Source organism: Microplitis demolitor, chromosome 1 (genome assembly GCF_026212275.2).
Source record: "Microplitis demolitor isolate Queensland-Clemson2020A chromosome 1, iyMicDemo2.1a, whole genome shotgun sequence".
Taxonomy (NCBI): domain Eukaryota; kingdom Metazoa; phylum Arthropoda; class Insecta; order Hymenoptera; family Braconidae; genus Microplitis; species Microplitis demolitor.
Genome location: NC_068545.1, coordinates 24,219,574 through 24,234,603, shown reverse-complemented (window position 1 = coordinate 24,234,603; position 15,030 = coordinate 24,219,574). Strand labels below are relative to the sequence as shown.

The window sequence follows — 15,030 nt, the reverse complement described above, 5'->3', positions numbered from 1 at the left end:
CTCGGTGTTAGCTGCAGAAGCTGGTAATATTCGCTCTCTATTCCTAGATATATATACATATATACAAATATTATTATCATTACTTATTACTATTGTTATTATTGTGTATATCATAAAACGTAATCGCGTGCGCTGCATAGCGATCACGTTGATCATCGGGTATCTTGTTCACACTTCTCAACTTGTTTCTTGCAATGGTCATTGCACTTGTAAATAATATATATTTTGTTGTTCTGGTTGTAGTCCGACCAAGAATCTCCCACAATTTTTTAATAAAACGTGAACTAATTGGTGAGATTACGCCTCTTGGGTTTAAATTCCTGTGTAATTTTGGTCAGACAATTGTAAGGACTATTGTCATGGCTACCACAATCTCATACAATCACACGCTACTAAACTCAACAACTCCAACTACTGCAGAACTAGTATGTATAGTATCAGGACATATTGATTCCGGTCGAATTGAATCAACCGACAACATAGATATATATATCCACGCCTGTTCCTGTTTAGTTGTCGATCTCACACACACACGAAACAGCACAACATCCAGCACCTCCACCATTACCGTTTTCACTTTGAGAACTCTCTGTTCCTGTTCATGATGTTTGACACCCTGCAATGTTGGCATCATTGATTAACTTCCGTCTGACGGGGTCATGACACTTTGATCTGTGTCCATTCGACACGAGCTATTTTTATACCCCAGTAATATAACTGAATTCTATAGAAATAAAATCACTCGCGTATTATCTATTTATTTACTCTTGTATTGCGATTATTCTTTGGTTACAAGTATCATTGGCTACTTTTGTTAGAAAAAAATATCACACCACGCCCAGAGCAACCACAATTCTAGATCGGAATATAAGTCACATACGCAGACACCAGTCGGCTAAACGGGTATCGCGATTTAAAATATAAATCGATGGCTGTGGTTGCGTGAAATTATAGATCTGCTTTAATATCCGGCTCTGATAAATACTAAACACCGAGAAAAAAAAAAATAAAAAAAATAGTTTATGTTGAACTGTTGCTTTACACTTGTCATTACTACAATACACTCGTTGTAATTTATACCTATGATATTTTACATTATGACAAATAAGATATTGCTTTGCGGCTATCAAATTATTTCCTTATCATTAATATAATAATATAGCTAATGCTAATACTAATTTATCAGTTATCAATGAGCATTAAGTATTAATTATCAATTGCATTTGTTGTGACAAAAAGTCTCCATAATCTGAAAAAAAAATCGCAGATATAAATCTTGGACTCAATTAATAACCAAATGAAATTTTTAGTTATTAAGTTAATAATAAAATTTCCGCATGAAGAATGTAATAATAATAATCAAGCTTCGTTAAACATACCCTCTGATCTTTGTTACCGTCTCGCTACAAAGACACTAAACAAGATTAACTCAAAAGGCAAAACCGTTAAATTAAATTACTAAGTACACAAGCTCATTCTTCAATCAACGATGAAAGATATGATTAACTATAGTTTATAGTCTCGTGATTCTGATTCACCAGCAAACTACAAGTCCGGAAACCACTTTGCCCAAAATAACTGAAGATGGAAAATGGAAATATTGGATTAGCGACTGACAACTTTAAAGCAATGGTTGCCTTCATCGACGGTCGAGTCATTCCATCCTTGATCCTCCATCTTCAATCCTCAATCCTGTCACCTATACTCCACTCCACACACAACTCACACCCAATAGCATGTCTCAAACGTGGCTTCATCAGTATGTGAAGCTAGACCACGCTGGCCACTCAGCTCGTACCAGGTCCCACACGAGCAACGGGCTCGTAAATCTCGATCGGGCGTTAAAACACAGAACATGTTCCATACGTACCTGCGTACATACGTGTATCCCGTGCTTGTGACAACCTAAACGAGACCCACAAGTTAACCCACAGTAAAACGCTGCACTCATGCTACGTAATATATATAAATATGGATACCACAAACGTGTACATCAACTGGACTATTGACACATTACTTTAACTCACTTTCTGATCTTCTCTACCAACACAATCATCATCTGAACCGTTTACTTCATTATTAAAGCTTATTTTTATCTACATACAAATCTAGACCCTGACTGAACAAAAGACCAATTTTCTTGATCCGACTCTCAGTAACGATGACATCTAAATAAAGTTGTTTCCATTTTTTATTATCGCTTTTAAAATTCAAACGATTTTTCGTGTTTGGGAAAAAATTTATTAGCTTTTCCTTTTCATAAAAAAAATAAACCTAAATCTTGATCTTGGAGCCATTGTATCAATGAAGCATTGTCTGAGATCTAAGACAGTATCAGATAATTTTCCGTAGCGACATAACGGGCGGAGGTGGACGAGACTCTTGTGTTGTAGGCGACAACGACACGAGAGGATCACTGGGTGTAGAGTCCTCACACGTAGTCTTTACCTGAGGCTCGTAAAATTTGTAGAAAAGCCTGTTGTATGTTTTTAGTTTAACCGCGCGTATATACCTTGTATACAAGTTGTCCTCATCTCGGATCACGTTTTTACGGGTAAAGACGCTCGCCAGTTTACGACGTCGTTGGATAAATTTATTTGACCCTACTGGGTCTTTTCGATTTTCACACCAACATAACACACAGTTTTAACATTTTTATTTATTATTCAGTTTTTATGTTTGGGGCCTCATCTTTCTGGATCCGAAATCCTGGAAGCGATCTGGGGTAATATCTGATCTTCAAATAAAACCTCCCAGACTCGACGCACGAGGTGTTATCAATCTCTTACCGACACGCGGATAATTAAGGCCTGACTCACCATCACACTGATCAACCAGATTTTTTTTCGTAACTGGGAGACCTTATGCACGGATCGCATGTCCAAGTATCCCTTATCTTGTGCGCCATCCCGTAACTTTTTTATTTTGATTCTGGTTTATTACCGGGTGGAAGCAGTTACTGCAGGGGCATTGGCGTTGGCGGGATCTTTTTATTCTTTCTCTCTGTCCTTGTCTGTTTCTACAGACAGACCCACAGGCAAAATATTAAATCTCAGCTCACTCTCACTCACATCGCGATATACCATCAATCCCCCACCACTGTTTTTATTTTTTACAACTACAACAAAACACCAACGCTAAATTATTTTAACGCCAATTCATTCCCGACATTTATTTAAATTAAATCACCGGACAAAGTTAATTAATAATATAATTTTAATAACGTACATTAAATCTGCATAATTATTGCTTTATAATAGATTGTCAATAATTTATATTTTCAATTAATATTCAACATATCAATCAGCTATTTTAAAAGCGTACTTTTAATTGAATATTAAATTAAGGTTATTAATGAGTGCAATTTAAAATGTAAACTCATTTTCATTTTACCGAAAAATACATTCTATACTTCTTAACCCATGGAATTTATAACTTTCAGATATATTTTATAAAATAAAATAAATGAGACTTATAATCTATTAAATTCATCACGAAGACAAAAAAAGTGACCGAAAATAACACCATTTTTTTTTTTCTTGTAAAAAAATCTCTGCATTCAGTATTTATAATTTTTTTCATTTATATTGAGGGTCTTTGACTCTTTAGCAGCAAAAAGTGCGATGGAACGCGGCACAGGAGCCAAAGATAAAGGATCTTTAGCTTAAATCCCCAGTAAATTTTTTAAAAAATTTTTTATCACGAAATAAACGAAGCAGGGGTCGGATTGAGGATAAAGATCGCCTTTGATACGTAAACATATTCGAAAACCGGGATTATTTTTAAAAACATTTATAAGAACTCGTGATGGTTTTAATTGGCGGACTAATTTGCGTGCATTTAGTATTTTGCCGACAGAAACAATATTTCGACAATATCTTCCTACGAATAAGATAACTTTGAGAACGAGAAGAAGATTAAGGAGAAAATGAAGGAGATGAAGAAGAAGAAGAAGGCAGTGGTACTAAAGAGGGAAGACACTAATCCCTAAAGGTCTCACGAAAAATCTTAACACGCGGCATGCTGAGTCGGCAAGTGATTATTTCCGAACCCGCTCGCGCGATTAATAACGAGACATTCAATTTTACGAGCCTATTAATTGCTCCAGCGAGTTAATTGCCATGGACGCGTACAAGTGGCCGAGTTTTTTTTTTCCAAATTATTATTATTATTGCGATATTTTTTTTCTTTCTGGATCAAATTTAATTACGATTCCGCTGGCCGACCTATTTCGCGTGTACTGCACGGTAGTTACCGTGCGAAAGCAATTAAGCACTTAAATTATTTTATTATTAATTTATTGATTAATATTACAATAAATATTATTTTTTGTTTGTTACAGGTACGTTGTTTACTCTGTTAATTGGAAAAAAACAGGTCAGAGCATAGAATAAGAGAGGGTAAAATAGGGCTCCTTCAAATAAAATTTCAGTAGTGTGAGTTTTTTTTTTATTTTTCACTAATTTTAACTTTTAATTTCCCTCTAAGAAAATTAAAAATTTTCCAAAACTCGGGAAGTTGATAGGTCAACTGATAGACCGATTTTTTTTGGTCGTCAAAGCTGATTTTGCTTTTTTCCATTTGTAATTATAAAAAAATTTGAATGATCCCGTGTATCCTCTCTTTGAATTATCACTCGCAAGCTCACATTATCATAAATACTATTTTTTATTTATTTTATTGATTTATAAAATAAAATTATAAAACGTAATTTAAATGCTGATAAATAAAATGATAGACGAGTTTAATTGGGATCGAGACGCCGCGATAAACGTCAAACAGCAGTTACCCATGATCAGATATCAATTCAAATGAGCTCATTATATTTTCGGGCAAAAGAGATTATAAATATCCACACAGATGACTGTTATAAATGATTAATGAAGACTGTTGACTGTTGAATCTCGCTAATGTGATAGCGATAGTTAATTTATAATGAAAATAAATATAAATAAATTCCCTCAGCTTGACATGGCTATACAAATGATATGCTGATTAGGTTAATTGTTGTCTGATTGAATTGAATAAGTATAAATATAAAAAAAAAAGATAATATTTTTTTAACGAAATGTAAGCATTTTAAATTGATAAAATAAATCATAAAAAACAAGTGAGCTGATCTCTTTGAGGATCAAATATCTCCAAGTCAAGCGACTCATGATGATAAATCCTACCTCTTCGCAGCTGCTGTTATACTCCTCGAATTAACAGTCGTCGTACGAGAATTTAAGCTCTATGAGTAAGGAAAAGAAATAAAAATAATTATAATAAAAATAACTTTAAGAGGGACGCAAAAATAGCGTGTCAAATTTATTATATTAAAAAAAATTTTAACTAAACCAATTTAATGTTTCCTTTAAACACACAGCCACACTATGCTAACATTTTATATTTATAATCCAAGTAGGTATATAACTATAATAAATAATACGATCAAGTGACTACAAGTAGTGAGTAGTGAGAACTGAGTAGATAAAAAGAAAAAAATAAATTTGTCGAGTTTTATTCTTAAATATTTATTGTAATGACAGTGTCACTGGCTGTGAGATTTTTTGACTAATTTGCCAATTTCTCGGTTGATTTAACTTCTTTCGGCTGTACATAAATATACCTAAGATACATTTAGACGTGTAATGGACCCAAGTGACGCACGACGAGTGAATAAACTGTCAGATTTAAATCCCAATGGCATCGAGTCGATAAACAAATTTAAATAGTCAATAAATATACAGCAAAATATATACATTAGGGTGATTCAAAAAACTTACTATAATTTTTGTTTTTAGCTGTAGGTAAGAAATTATCGTATTTTATTAAAAAAAAAAAAAAAAAAACTATCAGAGTAAAAAATATTTAGCTCATTTTCAAGAGATCGCTCAGAAATTTCGAAAATTTTGAAAATATTAAGCTTTAAACTTTCGAAGGGTGAAAAGGAAAAAAATAACCCGAATTTTTTTTAAAGATACCGTAGTATTTACTGTGGGTAAATAATTATAAAGCGGGGGTAGAAAAAAAAATGTATTTATAGATTGAGAATGAGAAAAACAATATAAGGCAGGAAGCAGAATTTACAGCAGGTGATTTATTTAAATGTTAGATAGGAATACTTGAAAATAGTTGTAAAATATGGTTTGGGGATGAGAGGTGCTAGAATAGATACAAGATGGAAAAGCCGAGCGAATATTGCTGTGTTGTATTGGATTCGCGAAAACACTATAGAGTTTGCTCGTACATCACGAAAAGATAAAAGTTTAGTGCTGGTGGGCGGCTTGGAGAGAGAAAGCTATAACTGTAGATACAAGCTTCATGACAGCAACAGAACCCAAAAGTTCTAAATAAACCAAGTAAAGGTATAACGCGTGCTCGCGAAACAGGCTGCTCGATTTATTTATAAAAATAAAAGTAAGTAGATTGTGATTTAAAAGATTTATCATTTCACACAAAACCCAACACTTTTCCAACTCAACAAAACAAAACTTTTATTTCTTAACACTTTTTATTTATTATTTTTTATCTACCATCTCTGACTACCATTATACTTTTCATCTAGTGCTTTTGTATTACCGATAAATAACTTTAATACTAAAGACCGTATATCTGACAAGAACCGAGGCCTCGAGAACATTTCACTGTCAATCCTCGGCGAAATGATTAACGACCCGGATTACAGTCAGGTGCTCTCAGTCCACGTTTTACAAATCATACATCTATAAATTCGTATACCTATATATGGATGAATTTATAAATGTATATGCGGGATATTTAAGTCGAATGACAGTTTGACATTGAAGCCATTCAACGCAACTCTATGCTACATTATTAAACATCACGTACAAAATAAAAAAAAAAAAACTAATATATACATATAAAGTGTAGCAAAATAATAATTCCCGATAAGGCGGGGATTTTTTGTTTTTACAAACCGACAAATAACCTACGCTATTGACATTTCATCTGAGATTAATCTAAAACGAATAAATTGAAGATTAAAGGAAATGAAAAAAAAAAAAAATGAAAAAAAAGGGATGCTATAATTAAGGGCTTGCTAGCATTTACTCAAATGGATGAATGTATCGCGTCGGTATCAGGATCGAGAGTAGGTAGACTGGCAGGATCGACGATGCGGCGTAAATGCCTGACAAACAACGAGGCATTGAACCGTTCAACTGGAAACGCGTCATGGACCACGAGTCCCGACGCCGCCGTCGAAACCGAATCTGCTCTCTACTCTGTTCTCTGTTCCCTCTACTTTTTCCTCTTTACACTGTATGTGCGTCGCGACGCTATTATCCTAGAGCTCCATGGACCGGATATTTTTTAAATTTTTTTAGTCGCCGCGACCACGCGAAACAAACGAGTGGTCAAAAATTAACTGGCTGGATATTTAAACGTTTATTTTTAGTATAGTTTACTATTATCACGTACATGCGGCGCGTTGATGGTCACTCGGGTGTAAATGATTTTAATTTATGGTCATATTTGGATTATAAATAATTTTTGACATCTAACTGCTGTTTAGATTTTTTATTTTTCATTAAGCAGCCAAGCTTTTCCGCGAATCCGATCACCCACGATGAGACACGTAGAGCTTTCCTCGTCCGCTGGCTGCTAAAGTATACACCAGTGTCGACGCAATTACGAGACTCAGTGAAGTCGTCTTGCCACGCGCTATTCGACGACGTTGATCTCTGAATAGAACGTGTCGTACAATATATATATATATATATATATATATATATATATATATATATATAAAAGACAAGATACGCACGACGAAATGCCATCAGAAACTTATTCTCGCTAATCTAGTGAACGCGATCTACGCTGTCATCAACTTGATTCTATTTTTACGTCACTGTTTCCTCGAAAGTACGGGCATTTAAAGTTTTATAATGAAAAATAAAATAGTTTTTAAAATATCTAGATCAATGTTGTCATCCAGGCAGTATCTTTGTGTAGAATAATTATCACTTAGCTATCATATATTTTAACGTGAAAATGTATGAGCACTAAAGGATTTTTCGTTGGTGGAACTGCGGTACCATAAACCCGTTGCCCGTTGCTGGATTAATGTGTCAGCTGCGGCGAGTTTCTCCACTGGTGGCGGATACCATGGCTCAGCACCGGGCTCGCGGTATGTTCAAACTGCCCGAAAGAACGACAGGACGAAAAACTATCGGCCACATGGCGCGATTCCCTCGGTGAGCACACACGGCGCTAAAGACAACTTGGGGAATAAAATTAAAAAATAAACCATCAAAAAAGGATACCAATGCTGAGATAGCTCGAGATGACTGATCATCATCATAACTCTGTATCACTGTTAAGTATAATTATATATATAAATAATGAATGAGTGATATTTTTTCGAGTCAATGTTGGCGTTGGACCCAAGTGAGTCCTATACTTTGGCTGCAGAGAGCAAAGCCAGTGAACTTTCGTACGATTTTCCGGTGGCGAGGGTGAATGACAATGGGTTTATCGTGGACCCCCAGTGGACTGAATGGTTCGCGTCAATTGGCCGGAGCCGATAAACGGGCGGTACGATCATGATAATTGCTTTAATGCACGTGAGGTGGTAATGCAACGATCCAAACGTGAATCTAGAGGATGAAGTGGAGGAAGAGGAAGAGGAAGAGGAAGAGAGGACGACCAGACGTACTGCTATTGCGATATGCGATAGGGTGTCTGGTATTCCAGTCAATGAGAAATAGAGCATCTAGTTCGGTGTCACATATATATGAGGATCAGTTTCATTCCCGAATTCGCTGGATGCACGTCTGCTCTGTACTTGTATGCACCAGCGACAGGAGTTCGTTATTCCCGATGCGAATTGCTTTTACACAGAGAACCAATAACCCTACCGTAGATACTATAGATGTGGATGCCCTTGCATGTAACCCTACACATGCACATGGAAATGTATATGGCTGTATGGGTTATGGATGTTGGTACAGTACTATAGAACACGAGGATATAATTGATTGGGTCGGTTCGTTATGACAGCCGTCTCATTAAGATGCGCACGGTGCGACCAACGTTGCTCGTTTGTTCCGCCGAATCGAATGTACGTGCGTTTAACTATTCTACATGTATATGTATATATTTGTACAGACTATTTATTTATAAATGTAGTGTACAGTTTACAGTGTCAACTATATTCTCATGGTGGCTGTGTGTACCGCACCGGTACGAGCTTAATGACCGAAACGAATTGGGGGATCTCGCGAAAAAATTTCAAGACCGGATTTTGCGGCAGTGGATTTGTCTGATGAACGTGGTCAGCCGTGCGTCCTACAGGGATTAATGTCTAGGGAAAAAGTAATAAAAATAAAATTTAAATAAATAAAAAGAAAAAAAATAGTTGTGGTTATTGTTGCAGGAAGATGAAACTGTCGGAACAGAATTTAAATATATGACCTCCGTTGATCACATGTTTTAATTTATTTCTGGTTAAAATTACCGTTTTTATTATTATAATTATTTAATGTGCAAGTATGGATATCTGGTCGTTCAGAAAAATTAAAAAAAAAATATCGGATTTATTATTGAATATGTTAATAAATATTTAAATAATAAGCGAGATAAAATGAAATTAACATAATTTTTATTCTTTAAATGGCTACCTGGATCTGAATAGACTCATGATAACTAATCTACCCTTTTTATTTCAAACTCCTAAACTCTATCTGGTTATTTAATCATTCAATTATTCCGTCATTAATAACTCCATCTAGCGTACATGTTTTTTGTATTTATTATGCGGTAGATTTATTTTGACATGTTTAGATTTCAGTGAAATGATATTTATTATATTTTTATCTCCTCATAGAATTTGTAAAAAATTTATAAAACCATTATTTTCACTTGTTATCAAGCCGCTTTTTAACTTTATTTCAAAAGCACTTAATTAAAAAACTATCGATTTTTATTTTAAAAAGTTTTCGTTACTGGGAGATTATGAACTCACGAAAGATCGGAGGAATATTAAAAAATGTGGGTTTTAAAAAAGTTAAAAAATGGAGTTTTATCAAAAAAGAAAAAAATAACTCTGACGTGGTGAGTTGGGAGTGAAAAAGTAAAGGCATGTATACGAGAGCTGAAGCCAAAGAGGCACCGCGAGGTTCCGCAATGTGCCCGCGATATTCACCAGTAGCAGCAGAAAATTTATCGTCAACACGTGGCATACTGTGTGTTGGGCGTGACGAGAAGCTACGGGTAAGACTGCGATAACCCAGAGTATCTACGCGAAGACCATAAGAAATTATTAGCAAATTCCACGGTGATGCATATGCTGAGAGGATGATGCTAAGAAAAGAAAAATTTACCAAATGTATTAAAAGAAAAAAGTAACTCTGTAATCATCCGGCTCGGCGAGTCGTAAAGTGCTGAGCTAAAGTATGCTAATTTTTTATACTTATTTTCTCCGTAACATAATTCAACAATTTGCTCATTACATACAGCTTTCAAAATTCAAATCAAATAATCTTGAGTTTTATTTAAAATAATATGCGAGTTTACAACAATCCCAATTAAATTCCCGTGCAATTATTTTAAATCAAATAACATTGATTTTAGTTAATGAGACAAGTTTGAACGTTGATGGAAATAAATTCACCGACGTCGTTGCCCTCAATAACTTCCTGAGGGTTTAAGCCTCGGAGATCGATATAAATTATTTAATCATCGCCATACTCTAAGTATTAATAACGATTTCAAAAATGTTTATTTAATTAATTTTTATTTTTTGTTAATTAAAAAAATTAATTTAAAAAAAAAAAAAATTAATTATTTGGACGGGACTCGAACCACAATCTTCGGCTAGAGTTACCCGTAACTATTCCCTATAAATTTATCGGTTTTTATAACAAAAAAAAATGTTAAATAAAAAATAGTGTGTAGGATATCGAAAAGATTGAGTTGGATGAGCTAAAGGATATGAATGGATGAGCGAAATTTAGTGCGTGGGTGGATCGCGTGACAAGAGAAGTTATCTGGTTTCTCTCTAAAACTATTATACCAACAATCATGCAGAAATATACTTACCGTAAACATCATCAACAACAAAACTGTTAGCCCCGAGCGTCTGAGCCGAGGTTCTGCTCGTCTTGCATCGAGGATTCGTGATAGGATCAAAATTATCGCTAATAGCGATAAACATCGTTAAGACAGCCCAAGGAAACTGAAACTTATTTAATGAGTATGATAATGAATTTAAAAGATAATCTACGCGAAACTTTAGCAATAAAAAACGATATTCAAACCCAGTAATGATATAAAAAAATATTATTATCATTATTATCACAATAAAAAATTACAAAAAATATATTGAGGTCAAAGGCGTGAAAATAAAAATTAATTAACCAGACAGTTGATGTAAGACGCGTGTAAATATTTAGCGCGTGGAAAATCGCGGGTAATCTGTCATGGCCAGTGTAAAAAAAATCTAAACAAAACAAAGAAGATAATAACAAAGAAGACAAGAAGGCTGAGAATAAATGAATGAGTAAGAGAGACGAGTCACATCGATCATGTGGACGTCGGGCGTGCAGAACAACCAGCCGAGCTGCCGTTGTGACAACCGACAAGCAGCCCATAAACGATCTACCGGTCTTCTCTGGTACCCACATCTATACACAGACAGTCAGTTGCTATGCGTTACTTTAAGTACGCCTACAACTGCTGCTGTCGTTACTGAGGGCGTCATATCATTATTAACTGACAATTTCAAACTTACAACACTTTAAGTGTCTGGTCTATAGTCATCACGACAATGACAACACTTTCCAATAATTCCTATCTCTCATTTTAAGTAATTACAAATGGATTTGGTCTCATCCGAATGACTTGTATGTGACGTGATGATGCGAGAATTAAATGGATAACAAATATTGTAAGTAAAACATAAGTAGATTATTGTGATAACGATCCAGTGACCAGGAACATGGATACCGTAAACTGGACACTGGACACTGGTTCAAACACTGCACATTAAAGTTAACTTTTTGACATGACTCTTATCTTATCTAGACAATTTGCAAGCATTAATATTCGTCCAACGCTCCCGTCCCACGACAACCCAACTCTCTACTTTTAAAAAGAAGAACCAGTAGTTCACTGGGTGTAATATTTGCTAATCCGCCTACTACTAGAACGAGAACTAGACATATATAATTTTTTTTTTTAATTTGTACTTAAATAAAACCTATAAATAAAAATAAAAATTTTTTTCAATCGAAATATTTGAAGAGTAAATTAAATCCTGTATATAAGTAAACGGAATTAGCTCTCATATATTGACTTTTATCTTTATACTGTCTCTATTGCAAACAAATGTAAGTAAAAAAAAACAAATGTAAATAAAAAATAAGAAGAACATTCTGGTATTCTCGTGATAAATATTTAGAGACAAGAATAACGCCGTTCAAGTCATTATTGGGACGTTTATTGGTCCCGTCGGGACGACGAGGCGAATGCGTTTACGACGCAAAGATCTGCCCACGTATTTTCTTCACGTTTAACTTCTTGTTCTTATTTTTATTCTCCTTATTCTCATTCTTCTTCTTCTTCATCTTCTTTTACATCTTCTACTATTAAGCATACAGAGTAAAACAGTACAAACTCTCTAGATTCTCTTTACACTTCTCTTATACTCGTAAAGGAGGTACGCACGAGATACTTCTCTCGGAATAGCTTTAACGGCCTCGGGTGACGAACTGGGTATGTAAGAGCTGCTGGACTCATCGCTATTTTCCCGTAGGATTTACTCCTTTAAATAGATTGCTATTGTCACCGTAAGCGCTTATAGACAGCGCTAAGAAAATAACCGGCTCAAAAATCTATGAAAATTACCATACACCATACATCATCTGTTATTCTCATCAAACTGTCATTGTAAATTTTTTTCCGACTTTTAAGACGACGTAATTCGACTTTAGTGGCTTAAGAAAAAGACATTCCAGTGTTTATGCTCTTTTTAATTTTTTTTTATTGCAGCGAAAATTATAACAAACAGTTTCATATATTTTGAGTTTCTTAAAAAATAAACTGCCATTTATTTGGAGCATCTTGTTTCTGTGCTTCTATAGAGTGGTTTACACTTGTAAGCCCCGCAACAGTAGTTATTTACATTGCACTGTGACAAATAAACAAATAAATAATTTACAATATAAACTTGACAATTATCATTTTAATTATTACAAAGAAAATTTTTTAATTTTGTACCTTTTTATTTGGTAAAGCACACGTTTTATAAATTACGTTACTGTCTGTCAAAACTATTGCTGCCATTAGTCCAAATGCAAACAGAAAAATTTTTAAAAGCTTAAAATCCATTTTTTGCGACACTTTAACGAATTTATACTGAAATAATAATATTGTTATATTGAAATAAACTTGGAAATTCTCAATCCAAAAATATATTAAATTTAATATTTTCAATAGTACAATTTTCGGTAAAAAAAAAAAACGATATTTTTTCTCTCATACCATAAAAGTATTCCATCAATTCACAATGAAAATATTTTTATGTTTTAGTTTTACTCACCTGAGAAATATGCGAGTCACTTTTTTTTACCGTCACTTCTAATGACAAACACAAATATATTTGTCATCCAAAAAAAATATAATGTGATAATTATTAATAAGCCAAGTATTAGCCTGAGGAAAAAAAGATATTAAATTGGGTTTTTTATTATTGACCGAATAAAATTTAATTAGTCCGTAGTAGTTAATTTTTGTCTCTGAACTTATATTAATTAAGAATTAAAAATCGGTTAAAAAGTATTTTTAATTTTATATATTAGTAATCACAATAATTTATATTCTAAAATTTATTGATCCTCTTCAGGAACAATAAATTTTTTTTTTAAAAAAAATATATACAGTATATATTTTTTAAGTTATACATAATTATGATAAATATCAATAATTATGCGAAAAAAGCTGCATAATGAAGCAAAAATATTAATGTTAGTAGTTTGATTAACAAAAATATTTTTTGCATGCTAATTTTTTTTTTTTACTGAAAACTAAATAATATACACTTACAACAAGACACTTTATTACTGGTCTCATGACCATCTCAAGAATTTTTATTCATACATACATATATGTAAGTAATGTTTCATTACTGGATACGACACGCACCAAAGTCGATTATCGGGTAAGATTGCCCAAGGGGCACGCATCATTATCCGGATCGCAGATGTCAGGGATCGTTGTTCTCTTTGGGAACCAAGTAGCTCCGTAATAATATGCAGTCTTCTTAAAAAATAAATAATAGCAATAATAACAAAATAAAAAAAAACTTCATTCAGTACTAACGCGTGATTGCGAAATAATCGACGAGCCCGAGGCGTCACTGGGTTGTCAGTTACTCTGGGTGCATGTTTCGTCAACAGTAGTACGTTATTGCAATTTAATTCTTACACGAGAGCTCGTAAGAAATAAAACAACAAAATAAATAAATAACTGAATAAAAAGCTCGTCGTGTTGGCGCCAAAGGCCATCAGCCGATCCGAAGGAATCTCAGTGTTTTGAGAAGCAAACATCGGATTATTGACAGATCGTCCCTTGGTTGGAGTTTAAAAAATTTTCCGGCATTGATTTTTTGCTGAAAATCTTTTCATAGGCCAGAGTTGAATAAAAGTTTGCAGAAACATTAAAGTTGAGGATTTTTGTCACTGTCAAAACTTGACTGTTTTTATCTTCTTGTCTACATGTTAAATTTTTTAAATTCCTGCAGTGAACTAACCAACTTACGATGAAAACGACAGAGTTACGTTTCGGCAAAAAAGTTTTAAAGCTGGTTTTACTTTTATTCTGCAAGTATAAGCACCCGCGTGTTCTAACATTTGCAAAAGCGACGGCAATACGTCACCAACTGACAAATATTTCAGAAAAACGATGAACCGGGTGCACTTAATGTATTACCTTCTCTAAACTACAGTAATCCATTTTACATGACGTCTGCCGCCATTTTGTTGAGCTAGAGAACACTTAAACTTATTTGTATATGATATAGTTCCA

At 34.0% G+C, this 15,030-nt stretch overlaps 1 protein-coding gene and 1 long non-coding RNA gene across 2 annotated transcripts in view; one reads left to right on the top strand and one right to left on the bottom strand.

Moving 5' to 3' along the window:
* LOC103577931 (protein sax-3) overlaps positions 1-15,030 on the top strand; it is a 196,356-nt gene that overhangs the window by 126,963 nt on the left and 54,363 nt on the right. The window lies entirely within an intron of this gene.
* On the bottom strand, positions 12,971-14,077 carry LOC103577929 (uncharacterized). The gene is made up of 4 exons (XR_549433.2): positions 14,050-14,077; positions 13,547-13,659; positions 13,225-13,362; positions 12,971-13,135 (listed from the first exon to the last, which is right to left on the bottom strand). It is a non-coding gene; the product is annotated as an uncharacterized LOC103577929 (long non-coding RNA).